Here is a 15,025-nt window from a genome sequence, read left to right as displayed (position 1 = left end):
GTGACCTCCACGAGCACGGAGCAAGTGCCGCGGGAACGCGCTAGTGGGTGCACGGAACAGGCAGCTTCCCCTGGGAATGCTTCCTCCTCCCCGTTTGAGCCCGCCCTACTGCAGAGACCGCGGTGATGCAGAGGCGACACCCGCCCGCTGGCACCAGGCTGAGCCTGGCGGCTCCGGCAGCAATCCCGGCGCGGACTACAAGTACCACGAGCTCCCGTCTGGGTACTACAGGTCCCACAATACCTCACGCCGCCTGGTGTCTCCGCGTCGGTCCCGATTTAAATCCAGACAGTGAGGAAAATGGCGGTGCGGAGTTGAGTGTGGGGGAGATGGAGATGTAGCTGAGCTTTGGCTGATTTCCCAGGTGAGTAGGGTTCGGAGGGAGGGAGTGAGTAACGAGTGGAGAGAGGGGAGTTCTTGTTCGCGTTTCCCTGCTTCTAGTGCTGGAGTGGGACTGGGATGGCGGAGGGAGAGCTGCCCCTTGCTGGGGAAGGGAGAGGCTTGGGGGTGGCCTTGAGGGGTGGCTCTTTTCTGTCTTTCGCCCCCCTACTCAATATGAACGTGCCTCCCTGATGGGAGGACGAAGGCGAGCGTAGATGGGTTGTGTGTGAGGAGTATTCCCAGGGCTGGAGATGAGGGGATTCCCCGGGCCATGTGTGGCTGCCTTGACCTCTTTTCTAGCTATTGTAACTGTACCGGTGAGTGAGTTTTGAAGGGGTATTCCTGGGGCAGTGGCGGGGGATTGATGCGTGGACTGAAGGCTTCCCGTGTCGCTGTGTGATGCATATCTAAGTGTGGTGATTTTGGGTGGAGGTTCCTCGTGCCATACAAAGAGACCTGAGGTCGCTGCGGACCTGGCTTTAGAATCGTCTGACCCACGATTTCTCAGTCTGAGGCGAGGTGTGGGTGAAATACCTCGGTTAGAATGGCCCTCTCTACCATTCCTCTGGGTTTATCTGGTACCGAGGCGGTTCCAAAGATCTTGATATCCGCCTTCTCCTGGTCATCCTGTAGCCTCGGTAAGTTTTAGAGCTGACTTCTCTTGTCTCCTTCTTATCTCTGGTAATTAGAAAAGGAATGAAAAACACTCGAACTGAAAGGTTAATTTCCATGTCTCTTATCCATTTCTGACTCGTAGCTGTAACGAAACTGTTATTGAGCGTTGGAGGTGAGATTCCCCCGCCGCGGCTCGGGTCGCATGCCGCTGTAGGTGTTACTGTTTCTGGGATATAAATAGGGTGATTATGAGTTAGAATGTAGCGTGAGGTTGAGATAATTCCCACGATTCTCTTTGGTTCTACAGTTGGTTCTGATTGTGGTTTCTGCTCCTACTCTTAAGCACGCTCAAGTTTTCCTTTAAAAGCGAAGCTTCTCAATTTGTCAGCTCATATTCAGACTCATTTGAATCCTCAGTATCTTCTTCCTCTTTTAGACAGAGGTCAACAGAAAATAGCATGTTGGAGTCTAACTAAAATAACAAGACAAAACAAAAGGAAATTTGAATGTGTGAGGCACGGCAATTTCTAGTATATGGTGTCTGTAATACATTTAAAATGGATTCTTACAATAAGCTTAACATTTTTTTTAAGCTTCATCACTATTGTAAAAATAAATATTTTCTCATGGAATATTTCCACCTTAAAATGTTCTGCTTCACATGAAAGAAAGTTGTATGTTCTGAATATAAAATGTAGCTTCATAGAAACAAATAGTGTATGAGTGAAAACCAGAGAATAAAAGCTTGGGTTTAGAAGAAACAGGCAAAATTGGGTGCTTTTGGGAGAGGGTTGGGCTTTTAGTTTTGTTTCAGTTTTGTTACTTTTGTTTTTAAAACAAGATTGTGCATTAAAACATGCAGTAATTACATTTACTGTTAACTGCTGTTACAACTGCTGTTCAACTGACTGTTGCTCCTTCAACTCTGTTACTACTACCGGTTTGGTTTTTTTAACTTATACCAGTGGATTTGATGGATTCACTGCAGACATGTGAAGATAGAGGCTGTGGGATATGAGAAGTGATAGACAAAATAAACCCAGCATTCAGCCTTGCTTTAAGTACCTCTCCTGATTACAGTGTGTTATTGCCGGTCTGATTGTATTTGGAATATGACTTGCATGCATTTTGGGCTCGTCTGTGGCTTTGTGTTTCTTTTAACTGTTCCTTTGAGCCCTTGTTCATCCTGGCTTTGGATTTATTAAGTTGGAAGTTTTGCATTGCCTAGTTACCTTTTTTTTTTTTTTCCATTCTATCACTGATGTATACCCTAACATATAGCTGAGATAAAATGCAGATTAGGAAGAAGAAGCAAATCTATTTTACAATGGAACCCTATATTTTGTTCATGATGGGTTTTTTAAATTAATAATGGACAAGAAATCACAATCACAAAACCTTCATTATTAATGCCTGTGGTACAGTTTCCTAGAAAAGGGGTGTGTGTGTTTTTATTTTTCAAGAACTCTGAGAAAGAAAAAGTGTCTTGATTACAATTGCCTGCAAAATTAAACCATTTGTAGCGTGTGAAAAGGTATTGGACACTAGAGCCTGACACTACAGGCTGCTTCAACTCCTGCATTTAAATGAGTCTCTCTTGAAAACGTGATCTTAAAGGACTGGACTGTACAGGATCTTCTGCATTTCATGTTCAAACTTTTTCAGTATTTAGAAATATCTTAAGTATTCTTCTGGCTTGTTTTAATAATTAAAAAAAATGGAGGGGAGGGGGAGGGGAGGAATAGAATCCTTTATGCCACGGATATCTGACCTGAATGCTGCGGCGGGCTGCCTATGTAGTTTTTTCATTTGTTTTTCCCCCTTTCGCCCCTGAGTAAATCTGTTGATGTTTCTAGATGTAGTGTATTAGGAAAGAGGCAATTGTAAAAGTATTTAACTGCTACTGATTTAAATCTGCTATGGAATGTGTTTCCACTCACTGTGATTTTTGTATGCTGCATTTAGTTGAGTGAAGGTACATCACATTATTTTGTGCATCATATAAATTGGAGGTATATTTCAGATGGATCCTGTTACTTTAATAATACTTAATTGGTGACTTTTTAAATTTACAGTTATGAATAAACTGATTTTTGAAAAGTGAAACTAAATTACCTTGCCTTCAATCTCTTGAAGGATATATAGTCTTTTGTGCGCTGTATGTCTAATAACAGAATGCCCTGCCTCACTGAAACATCCCAAAGTCATTGAACAGGTAATGTAACCGGGATTGGGTTGGGTGACTTTTGTTTTAATTGAAGGGTTAAGTAAAAGAGAGAACTGAACAATTTACTTGCACAAACCCCCAGTGAAATACATGTTCACTCCAGTATTTTGGGGAAACAATTGTTCAGAACAGTCAGTCATGGGTTCTCTGTTTATTTTGTGTGAATCCAAAGAACTAAATAAATCTAAATCAAAAGTAGTATTCCTCTGGTTTTGCTTTGTGCACTCAATTTGTAGTTCTAACGCTTTGCCAATTGCCCTATAGACTATATGAGCATCTTAACATTGCTGGGTTTTTTCATCACATTCTCTGGAGGCTAGTAAGGCACAGGAAAAGGTAAACTGTGCTACTTGCTTTTTGCTGCTGCATGTGTCAGAGGGGGTAGCATTCTATGTGAATAAACTTTTTCTAAAACCTTTTAGACAGACGTCTAGAAGGAGCATACACGTGTGTGTGCCCGCACACATATAAGCAATCAGTATGTGGAAATGCTATACTGTGTTTTTTGAATCTTATGGAAGAACCAGTAAAGGTTCAACAATTAATTTCTTGTATTAATAATGACAACTTTAAAATTATTTTCTATTCTTAGCAGCTTACATCTTAAGGAAATTATTTCAAACAAAAATTTGCAGTGTTCTTTGCCAGTGATTTGGATAAGCTTTTCAGGCATCTTTCCCTGTAATAGTTTCTCTTTCCCCATAAAGGCTAGCCTAGAGAGGGTGGGTGGAAATAGGGAATTATGACTTGGTTTGCAGTTCTTTTTGTGCTCAGTCCATCTTTGCTGCTGCAAACTAAAGCAGATGTAGCAGCATCTTTTGTTATAGTACCCTCCTGGTCTCATCTTCTATGGTAGCCTTTTTGATGTTCAGAGTAGAGATTTCTGGCTCAATGGGCCAGAATATCAGTCAGCACATTGCTTAATATTCTTAGGTAGTAATTGAAAGAATCACCTCATAATCAGTATTTCAAGTATTTATCTAGTCATAGATTCAAAGATGGCACTAATGGCAACAAAAGGAAGCCTACTTTATCTGCAAACTGTTCACTTGATTAAAATAGAACAAAGCAAACATCTCCTGTTTACCTAGGATGTACATTTGATCCCCTCCTTAAAATTAGGAAGGCAGTTTGTCTAATCAGTGCACAGAAAACTGAAAAAAACCCATCTTCCCTGGCTGAAGTAGCTTTCAAAGATTTTTGTATTACAACTGTAGGTTTTCCATTCAACCCCCTAATCTTTGGTGATGTATGTTCGAGGCTGATGAATAAGTCTGGTAGAGGTGATGTATAGAACTAGTGCTAGCAAACTTGGCAGACTTGTATTGGCTGTGTGAGAGACAATAAGCATGTAACATGGATGATGAGTGGGATTCAGGAACAATGGAAAATTGCTGAGTGCAAATTCGACTAAGTTGAAGGACAGCCATTACTCAATCATTTAATAGGAACAGAATAGCTTGCGTTGTCATCCACTGTAATTTCTGTTCAAATATACAGCTACAAGGTAGTTTTATCACCTGCTTAGTTTTCTCTTACCCATCTGTCTCTCTGTAGCTGAACCTCAAGTGACCTCTATCAAGATTAATACACAGTATAATAATATTTTAGATTGGCCAAGCAATGCTTTTGGTAGATGAGCAATTTTTTTTTATTCCCTCTCATCTTAGGTCTGCTTTATAGCAATGAAACTTTTGCTTTAAACTAAAGTCTGTCTAGGTAGAAGTGGAAGGTTGTTTGAGCAGTATATTTGAGACAACTTTTTAAAAAGCTCTTTAAAAGCAGTGGAAATTTCCAGGCTTCACAAAAGAAAAGGAAAAAAACCCCAAAAAACAAACAACTAAAAAAGCCCAAAAAAACCCCACCCAAAACCAAAAAGCTTTTAGGGTCTGGTTTAGCATCTGCTTTGCAAGTTGCAAGAAGAGAAATATGAAACGGAACTGCGGACATTCTGGATGTCAGCCTGAGAAATTTTCCACTGTTTCCTTTAGTAACATGCAGGCATGCCTTTATTGCTGGAATTCCAGTTAGGAATCTTTTTCTGACTGGAATTTCAAGCTATTTGGTGAGCAAGTGCTTGCTAAAAATCAGTTGTCAATAAATGAATTCTCATATGCGAGACTGTGCATAAACGACTCTCATGCTAAGTATCAACTACTGCTTGTATTAATTTCGTTTCTTGTTTTACTGTGTGTTAACTGTTCCTATTTCTACATGATCACTGCTAGGTGACAATTCATTTTTTCTTGTTTCCAATGGTAATTCTGGACCGACCTTTCCAGTAAGGACTGTATGCTGCTAAGCTAAAAATCTTAATTATCCTATCTTTAATATACAAAGGAAGAAAAACATTAGGAAACACATCTTTCATAAAAGAGTTAAACTTAAAGACTATTTAATGGTTATTTTTAAAATTATTGTAGTTTGAGGTACAATGGTGAAAATCAAACTCAAGGGACCTACAGGTTCAACCTCATTTGTCTACCTTAAAGCTCTTTTCCATGTAAGTTGCTCTTATTTACTGAAAGCTACCTGACCTTTCTACCAAGATGTAGAGGACTCTGTACTTGGAATGTGTCTTGTCTTTCTGTCACTACAGATATTTATTGTTGGCTTATGCTGTTTTGAGGTAGGGCCTAAAGAATCCTTCATATATTGGGTTAAGGTTTTTGTTTCCTTAAATACTGAGGTGGGAGTAAGCAACATCACAACAAGCTCTTGTCTTACTAGTATTAATTGAAAATACAAAACCAGAACCCTTTAAATGCACATTATTTTTGTCTTTTTAAGACAGCATAGTACATTTCCACAGCTCTTGAGCCAAGTCAGGTCCGTTGTGCTTCCTTTTTTGTTACTTTTATTTGTTGGGCTACTTTTTATTTTTTTTAATAATTATATAAAAATTTCAATATCTGCCTTCCTAACTGCTCGTAATCCTTTCTCACATATTTACTGCTAATGAGAATGCTGATGACTAAAGTTAAAAGTGGAGCATGTTGAACTTGACATGAACCTTAATATCTTTTCCAGCTTATGTAAGGATTGTATTGTGAATTGTGTATTTTTTAATTGGTTGCTTGCTGATTAAAAGTACTGAAATTACTGCCATTGTTTTGTATATCTTTTGGATAGCTTATATAAGTTTACTTTACAAATTTGATAGAAAGTTAAAGCTTGAGATGGATTTCTTAATCCATCCAAGCTTTTCTAAGTCTTAGTGAGACTTTTTCTCAAATGTAGATTTAGTAACTACAGGTAGTAATTCCAATCAGAGTGGTCACCAAAGAAGTAGCCACGGTGACTTAAGAGAACTTTCCTTTCAGGGTGACTGACTGAATATATCCCTCTCATTTGGTTTAGGAGACTTGTCCTTACTCCAGTGATAGTTTGGCCTTTATTCCTAGTGTTTTACGTAGAGAAGAAGTGGTTGTGCTGTAGCCAATAGATCTTTGTTCAATTTTCCTCTACTCAGTAAAATAAAAAAAGTAAATCTGAATTAATTCTTCTGTCAAAATGACAGACCAGTGCTAAGTAGTGTACCAAAAGAGTGATGCCAGTGAAGAAAAAGGTTAGAAGATTGAAAATACTACATTATTATACAATCATGCAATGCTTTCCTCTCGAATATAAGTATTTCTGGTATTTGCAGTATCATTGAGTAAAATGGACTATGTTTCTCTGTATTTTCAATAAGACACAGTATTTCCAGCATTTCTCTCCCTTTTTTTTTGTGTTGGCCTTACAGTACAAGGCTGATCTATACAAAACCACAAGTGTAATGGGAAATCAACAGGAGGAAAGTGTTTTCTTCTTCATTCATTTCATTCTCCTTATTATTAGATGGCAGGGTTAAAAATAAAAAAGGCTACTTTCAGATAGTGTAGCTGTCTATAACTACAGAACTGACTGACACAGAATATCCAGCAGCTAGAAGACTCAGTTGTTCTAAACCAGGAGATTCCTGAACAGTAGATTGTTGAGTTTGAGAGCATGCTAAAACACGTTCGTATGCGCTTTCTTTCTAGGTATTCCTACTGGCTTCTGCTGTAGCAAACACTGTGCTCGGTAAGTTTTGTGTCACAACCACTTTGTTTTCTCTGCATCAATTCTCATAAACTATTGATATTTAGGGAGTTAGGAAAAGGAGAAAATAATGTCTATTTCCTTAGAAAATTCAAGGTGTTTTTTTTAATGTTCCATGTTGATATGGTATATAGTTTGCTGTCTTCCACCTCACTTGAGCAAATGCGTGATATGACCTGGCCTTGGTATGTTTCATGGTATCTAACACTGTTAGGCTTTTGGGGAATACCTGGACCATTAAAGGATGCTCCTCCTAAGATGTGGGATACACTGTATCCTTGTGCATATATATCTGCCTTTGTTTTTTAATTCTCTCTATCACTAGTACTAGAATTTTCTTCTTCCTGAAGTAACCGGTAACTTTGTTTTAAGCAAAGTATTCATGTTATTTTGAAAGACTGATGATGAAATAGGATTTCTTTGCTAAATCTGCTCTGGGCTCAGTGCAGACATAATGCAAATCACTGATTGATATTGTTTGTTTGAGGTTTGGTCATAGCTTCTGGGGCAAGCAATTTAGCCTTCAATATTGTATTAGATTGATGTGTCAGCTTCTATACCCATTGCTGGAGAGTAGCAAAACTGAAAGCTTGTCTGGACATTCTATTCTGTGGGATTTTGGTCTCAAGAAAGGAAGCGCCTTCTTTGGAATAATCTCTCATTGCAAGTTCAACCTCTATGTTCTGCACTTTAGCAGGTGTCCTGAAATAGGTGAGCTGGCTTGGTTAGAGTAAGGTGGGGTTAAAGCAAAATGAAAGAAAATGAAAGGAGACTGTTGAAGGCAAACCTTTGGACAATGATCTCTTCAAAGGATGGAAGAATTTGTGGGTTTTTTCAGATAGCTGTGCTCATGAAAACATTATAGGTCCTAAGCCATGTTTTGCAGACGGATGACACACTGGGGTAAATAGTATGAGGTGGAGATAAGTATGAGTCAAGTAAGGAAGATGAATAACTTTTGGTCCTGACTGGATGCAGGCACTTGTCTGACCATATTGCCTGTCATAAACCTACTTTTGATGAAAAAAAGATCACATATCTTAAAGAGGATTAATGATATCAGGCTTAAGTTTTGTATGCTCTTCCCTTGTGTTCCCTCCATAGTGTGCTGTGATTATCCTGTTGGTGTTTGTACATGTTACTTATAGGCCTTGTCTATATGAGAATCTAACAAGTTTTCATACTGATGAAAGCTCAGGAGTGAGGCTTTGTAGCTTTTTGAACTTTCAATGGACTGTTAGGTACATTAAAAAATATTTACTGGACCTTGAAAAGAGAAGCTATTCTATGCCCAGAGACAATTATTAGTAACCTTTATCCTAATAATTTTGACACTGCCCAAGAATATGAACTTCTGACTGCAGTGAACCTAAACCTAACTTCCCACACTGTGTGGGATGTACTGTAGAGGAGGGTCATTCACTGGACGAATGTGGTGTGGCATTTACTGATCGGAAAACGCATTGCATCCATCACGCTTCATAGCCGATCTTCTGCAACTGCATGACATAAATGCACGACCATGTGCTCCTCAGTTAGTTACTATGTCTTATTTGCTTATCAGATGCTAATACGACAACTTTTCAGTGCAGACATGGCTGAATATTAACTTCAAAGATCAAACAGTGACTCTCCAGCTCAGTTTTGTGGAATGTTAGATACAGTTCAGTCGGTCGCCTTGTATGGGAACTAAAAAAAAATGCAAGGAAATGTAAGGAAAAAATAGTAATAAAATAAATTTACAGCTCTGTCCTGGTATTTCCACCAGTGCACTATAGAAGAGTACATAAAGTTTGCTTCCCGATGATGTGAAACTGTGCAACTGTTTAGCCATTTATCTGTAAACAAGGAAGGAACTGGATCTGAAACCATTATAAATGCTTTTGGTACTTGAAGAGGAAGGATATCATCCCATCTGGTTTTGGTAGTCGTAGACATCTTGTACTAACTTCCAGAATGGTTGCTAATCTTCATAAAATTGCTTCGAATCTTCGAATTTCTATGCTAATGTTGATAGTGTCATTTGGAGAGTTCTGTGGATAAACATTTCTGTTTGAGAAGTGCCATTTGTGTAAAAACTTTCATGAGTAAGACTGATTTTTCTGCCTGCCTGAGGAGTCCTTGGGAGCTTTATGTGAGATATGTTGAAAAATAGCTTTTTAGTGGAAGTAAAGATACTGCTTCTTTAATAGAAAATTAGAAAAACTAGAAGCATAAGGGTTTTATGCAATGGAAATTCCTTGTAAAGAATAGAAAAGTTTGGACCAAAAAAGAAAAATCCAGAGGGCATTGAGAGGCTTACTTAAAAGCATGACATTTTTTTCTCATAAATGGGTGGGAAAAATGGTAGGAATTAATGTTGTGGTCAGGATTTACATACCCTGTGTCCAGTAAAGATGGGACTATTGATATGTGTATGCAAAACCTAAAGCATGCACGATATTAATAAAACATACCTCTTAAATCAGAACCAAAAAGAATCTGGTAATATATCTTAAAATTAAATAAAGTAGGATCAATTGTAATGTTACTTTTATATCCTAGCGGCCCATTGTTATAATGGTTTATCTCAGTATGTTATGTACTACATCCCAGTTTATCTCTGGGCTGTAGTATGTAATTCCCTGATGACAGTGTTTTACTGAAACTCATCGCATAATTATGCTAGCATCAATCCAAATACCATGAGCAAAGTCAGTGTTGGTCTGTCAAGGTTTTGTTCAGTCAAGCATAATAAAATCTCTCAGGACAGGGATTCCGTAGGCTATCTGAAAGTGGTTCCGGTGTTCAATCACTATTTATAAACAGAAACTTAACTTGTTGCAGGTAGTAAACCTTGCCTATTGCCCTTTCCCTGTAGGCCTTGGAGGACACTCTGTGACTCTCCAATTTCTAATACCTCTCTGGGTGGTACTACTCTGCTTTATGTAGTATTAAGCAAAGATACCAACCTCTGAGCTTTTTCCTTTTTATTACTTCACCTTGCTTAATTTTTAAATAATTGAGCCCGTAAATCTAAGATTTTATTTGACCAGAGGAATGCACAATATCACTTCAGCTTTGTTTGGAGCAGTAAATTTTAGCAGATGCTCTGTGATAACCTGACTGTATTGTGGAAAGATTAATTAACCTGATTTGGAGGGGATTCTCTTCTGTCTTCTCTTCTGTTATTTTGCAATTTCACTGAAGGTACTGTATCTACTAAGCTCTGTTCACTGTGAAGGAAATATGGTATGGAATATGATAAAGAAATAGAGGAAAGGGGATCCTAATTAATGGAATGCTCAGATCTGTTGGTATAACAGGGGTAGACACTGATTTTGCTTCAAATATTGAATGGTAGGCATTTTTGTTGAACTAAATACCTCTTGCAGCCAAATGAAGTGTACCTGCATATACTCAGACTTAATCAGATTGTAATTACAGCATTGAGATTGAAACATTTCCATAATTCAAGGACAAACTGGCGCCAGTTTAGAACTGGAGCCTTTGTATTAAGTAGCTATAGTTATTCCTTTCAAAGAAATTAATCATAAATAAGCACTGATACTAGTCATGGAAAATGTGAAATTTTGATCTCCTTTCTTCAGTATCTTATTTTGGTTTTAGTAGTTTCTGATCTTGTACTCTCAAATCTGAGAGTCTAGTTTTGTCAAAGACTCATTAACTTCATTTACAGGCCTTTAATTATTATTAGATCAGCAAATACCAAAATCTAATCTTAAAGACAAAGAGGATGTGTGTTTTTCAATAAATTTTTAAAAGAATCTATTTTAGCAGCATGACAGAAAAAGATACTAAGTAGGAGTGTCAAAAGCATTCTTAAGACACCAGGCATTTAACTGCCCTTAAAGCCAGTTTGTGTGGATCTGAGTAGATTCACACAGTATGAGACCCTGTAATGGAGAGATGCCTTCCCCCCTACCTTCTAACCACAGCAATCAAACACTTTTTCAGAATATGAATCTACATTTTTCTAAATGTCATGTTTCTGGTGTAAAATAATGTATTTGCTGACATTATTTCTTTAACTTACTTCTCGTGCAAACACATGAATAAATGTTCATAAGTACTGCATCTGCTGACAAGCAAAATGTGCCAACGGCAAGACAGTGTGATTTATGGAGTACATTTCTTTCATGCTCATGGGCCCACCCTTATTGATGGGTGTGAATATATTCGTTGTGATGTGTCATAATCAAGACAGTATGTATCACTGTTGTTTACTCTCCGTTGGAAAATGCCCATGTGTTCTGATTTGAATGTCACTGGAGCTCTCTAAGTACCCATTCTGGTCAAGGGCAAGTTAACATACAGGTCCTCGACAGACTTCCGATCTTGATTTATGACATGATTATCTATTACTATGTGGTAAATTGGAAGTGATTGCTGTGTTACTGCACATGAGACTTTGTGTGGGATTGGACCCATCAGGTCACAGAAAAGACTACTAATAGCCTTATTTGTCTGTTGCATCATCTGTGCAGTGCACTGTTTCAGGAATCTGCTTAAATTAAGAATATGCAACAAGGATTAAAGAAATCTCGAGAGGTGGAGCTGACAATACTATTTGAAGTTTTTTGAATGACCTCACATCCTTAGTATTTTCAGTGTAAGTTTCTGTATGTCTTTAAAAAGCTTATGGAAAAAATAGTATAATGTGCCATAAGGAAATTTCTACTCTGTTTGCCAGCAAGGTAGTTATCAAGCAGGGCGCTGCCTTGGCTGCTAAACTGAGTGTGCCTTCTACACGGATTACTTGCTGGAGGGGCAGGAAAGTGGGTTTCTAGCACTGTTGGATGAGATCTCCAGCTGCTGTTCTAAATGAAATCTTGAATTAGGAGGGAGGTAAGGGTGGCCTTTGCTAAGCCCTTGATCCTGCTGCTGCCTCATGCTTTGTGGATGCTGTGTATGGGTGAGGCAGTATAACCTAGAAAAATGTCCCTGTTCACTAGCTGCTGTGCTGCCAGACACTTTAACGGCTTTGTAGCTGGTTTGTAGAGAAGTTGCGCTTGGTCCTGGTAGTATAGTGATAAAGCATGTTCTGTTGTGTCAGCATGGAGAAGCTGTGCAGCAACAGAGCTAACTTGGTTAGATAAAATACATGAGGATCTTGGCCACTGGTTTAAAACAAAACCAAGCATGTTAGGAGTACTTTAAGTAAGGCACTTGACAGCTATACAGATATCTTAATTGGAGCAGCAAGATAAAGTTCAGTTTGTTTAGACATTCGACCAGTTTCTCTTCCAAAGCTTTAATTTCTTGGACTGACTAAAAGGTTACACTTTGTTCAATAGAAGTCTACTCATTTTTCAAACATCCGAACCAAAAAGTAGTTCTGAGGCGTATGTCAGAGACAGGCATTAAAGAATTAGGACAGGCTGCCGTGATGGAAAGTGTTAGGCATCCTTAACCACAGATGTAGTTGTGCCTGCACAGGCACTGATATACCGTAGTTTATTTTTCTATTTTAGGCAAAGATGCCCACCCAAAATTAGCAAGGTTCCTTTCTTTTTACTGCACCAATATGTCAAATCTAAGTTTCATTCAGTAGGTTGTCCTAATTTCAGTCTCAATCAACAGATGAAACATCTGTTGCAATGCTGGGGTGTATCAAGGCTGTTTTATTAAAGATGTATATTAAGTTGAGGGTGAGTGTGTGTATGTCTGTGTGTCCCCAGATATCCTTGTGGAAATGTCTGTTGATGTACGGTTTTAAATGTTTTTCAGCAATAGAGTCCTTCCACCCTGCTGCCAATCTGGTGCTACAGATTGTAGAAAAAACAAAAATAATACTTTTTCTGTTTGATAGGGTCTTATTTTCACGACCTGTTAGTTTTAACAGGGAAGGGCAAACTACATCTGATTGGCCTCATGCATAATGCAAATGTGGCACGTTTTAAAAACAACCTATTTTAAAATATCTTTACAGGGCTTAAAACATTTTTATACATTACAGGTGAACATGGTTTACTTCTAATTGTTTTTGTAAGCTAGGTACAGTCTTCAGAAACTGCAAAAATGCATGCTGTAGACTTCTGTAAAGAGCTTGCATGCTTTCCCAAAATGTCTTTTTCCTAAATGACTTCAGAATAGGACAATGTACGTTGGGTGGAGCTGCACAGTCTCAGTAAGACTGAGACATGCCGTTAATTCAAGGACAGTCTCTTACTAGCTTCATGAACTGCATGATAAAACAAAGAAAGAAAACAAAAAAGAAAACGAAAAGATATATTTTTAAGGAAATTGTATAGAGTTTAGTAAAGGGTTCGCAGAATTAGTAATTTTTTGCAGGTTCGGTGGTGCATCATTGTGTATCTTGTTTGCTTGGAACAGTAATTATACAGACTCAGACTTCAATTATTATTTTACTTATGTAGTGATGTAGTAAAAAATTCCAAATTTTACTTGACTTTAGTAATTGGTTTATTTTTGGAGACAGTGCTAGCAACTGTCAGTATTGTCTTCCCATCCCCCCGCTTTTGAGTCTAGTTTGCTTGCAGCTGCAGTAGTAGGCATCCTTCTTTCAGGAAGTGACCTTGACTTGTATTAATCAAATTCAGAAAACACAGCAAAACTTCTTGGTAACATGCTGACTTGATATAAAATTTTATAGTATCCATTTTCTTCTAAAATGAGGCCATCGTGCAAAAAGGACATTCATTTATGATACCTTACTGTAAAATAATTTCTCTAAAATGATGCAGTATTCAGAGAAGGCAAAACAACAAAACCAAGCTGAACTTTTTACTGAGAAAAAATGTACTGAGAGCTTTTAATAAAAGTAACTAAGTCTTAAATTAGTATTGGCAAAACTGTCCTAATCTAGCTAAGCTGTGAAAATACAGTATTATTTGATAGCATTTTCTGTGGTGTCTTTCCATTTTTGAACTACAGTAGGAAAGCTTGGTAGTAGGGCATGAACTCAGTCACCTAAGATCTTATGATGGCTTCAACTTTCTGACTTCGTGTTTTAATCTCTTCCTGCATCTTTTATTAGCATCTCGCAAGGCATTGCACTTAACCTCATAGTAGCTGCATTAAGCTGCTGCTGTGCCTATTTGCATAGATTACCTGTGTGGGTTCAAGAAATCACTGTTTGACCTTGTCCACCAGCTGGAAATTGGTTTTCTTTGGCTGCTCTGGAGTGGCTGACTATACCTGAAGCAGGTTTTAAGAGGCTTCGCGTGACTATCTTATTGCCAAAAACTGTTTTGTCAATTGAGTCGCAGAAGTATGATTTGCAAAAGTATGATTTACATCAGTTTGACTGGAACTGTTTTCAGCTGGCATAGCTGTTTTGTAAGAGTCTTCATCCATTTTCTGGACCTGTATAGAGGTCTGAGACCAGAGTATCTTTCACCATTACAAAGTGCACTGAAAGCCTTTAACATTCTGGGTAAGATAATTTACTGATTTTGAAACTGCATGTTGATGGAAAATTAGTAATAGCTGCCAACTGACTAATGTTTTTTTCCACCTTAGGTTGTCATGTGCATTATCTTAAACCATTTACCTTGGCTTCAGGGTTTGGAAAACTGATTTGTGTTTTCACCCGCATCCTTACCATGAACCTTTTCTGTATGTCGATGGCATATTTACTCATTTTACCTCTTCACAGTATATTCAGATTCTTGTCAACCTTTCTGCACTGTGTTGGAGCTCAGACTATGCCAAAACACATGCCTCCAAATGTTTCTCAATTTGACTGCCTCCTGT

General features: G+C 38.2%; 1 protein-coding gene across 1 annotated transcript in view; it reads left to right on the top strand.

The window, feature by feature from the left end:
• The first annotated feature begins 255 nt into the window (after window positions 1-255).
• Window positions 256-15,025, top strand: part of NCOA3 (nuclear receptor coactivator 3) — a 58,195-nt gene continuing 43,425 nt past the window's right edge. Inside the window, exons 1-2 of the mRNA XM_058814538.1 lie at window positions 256-364; window positions 7,249-7,288. The gene's annotated coding sequence lies outside the window, so the exon portion shown is untranslated. The remainder of the gene's footprint in view (window positions 365-7,248; window positions 7,289-15,025) is intronic.

This window comes from Ammospiza caudacuta, chromosome 15, assembly GCF_027887145.1.
Source record: "Ammospiza caudacuta isolate bAmmCau1 chromosome 15, bAmmCau1.pri, whole genome shotgun sequence".
Classification (NCBI taxonomy): domain Eukaryota; kingdom Metazoa; phylum Chordata; class Aves; order Passeriformes; family Passerellidae; genus Ammospiza; species Ammospiza caudacuta.
The sequence above is the reverse complement of the archived record's forward strand: the minus strand, read 5'-3'. Positions and strand labels throughout refer to the sequence as shown.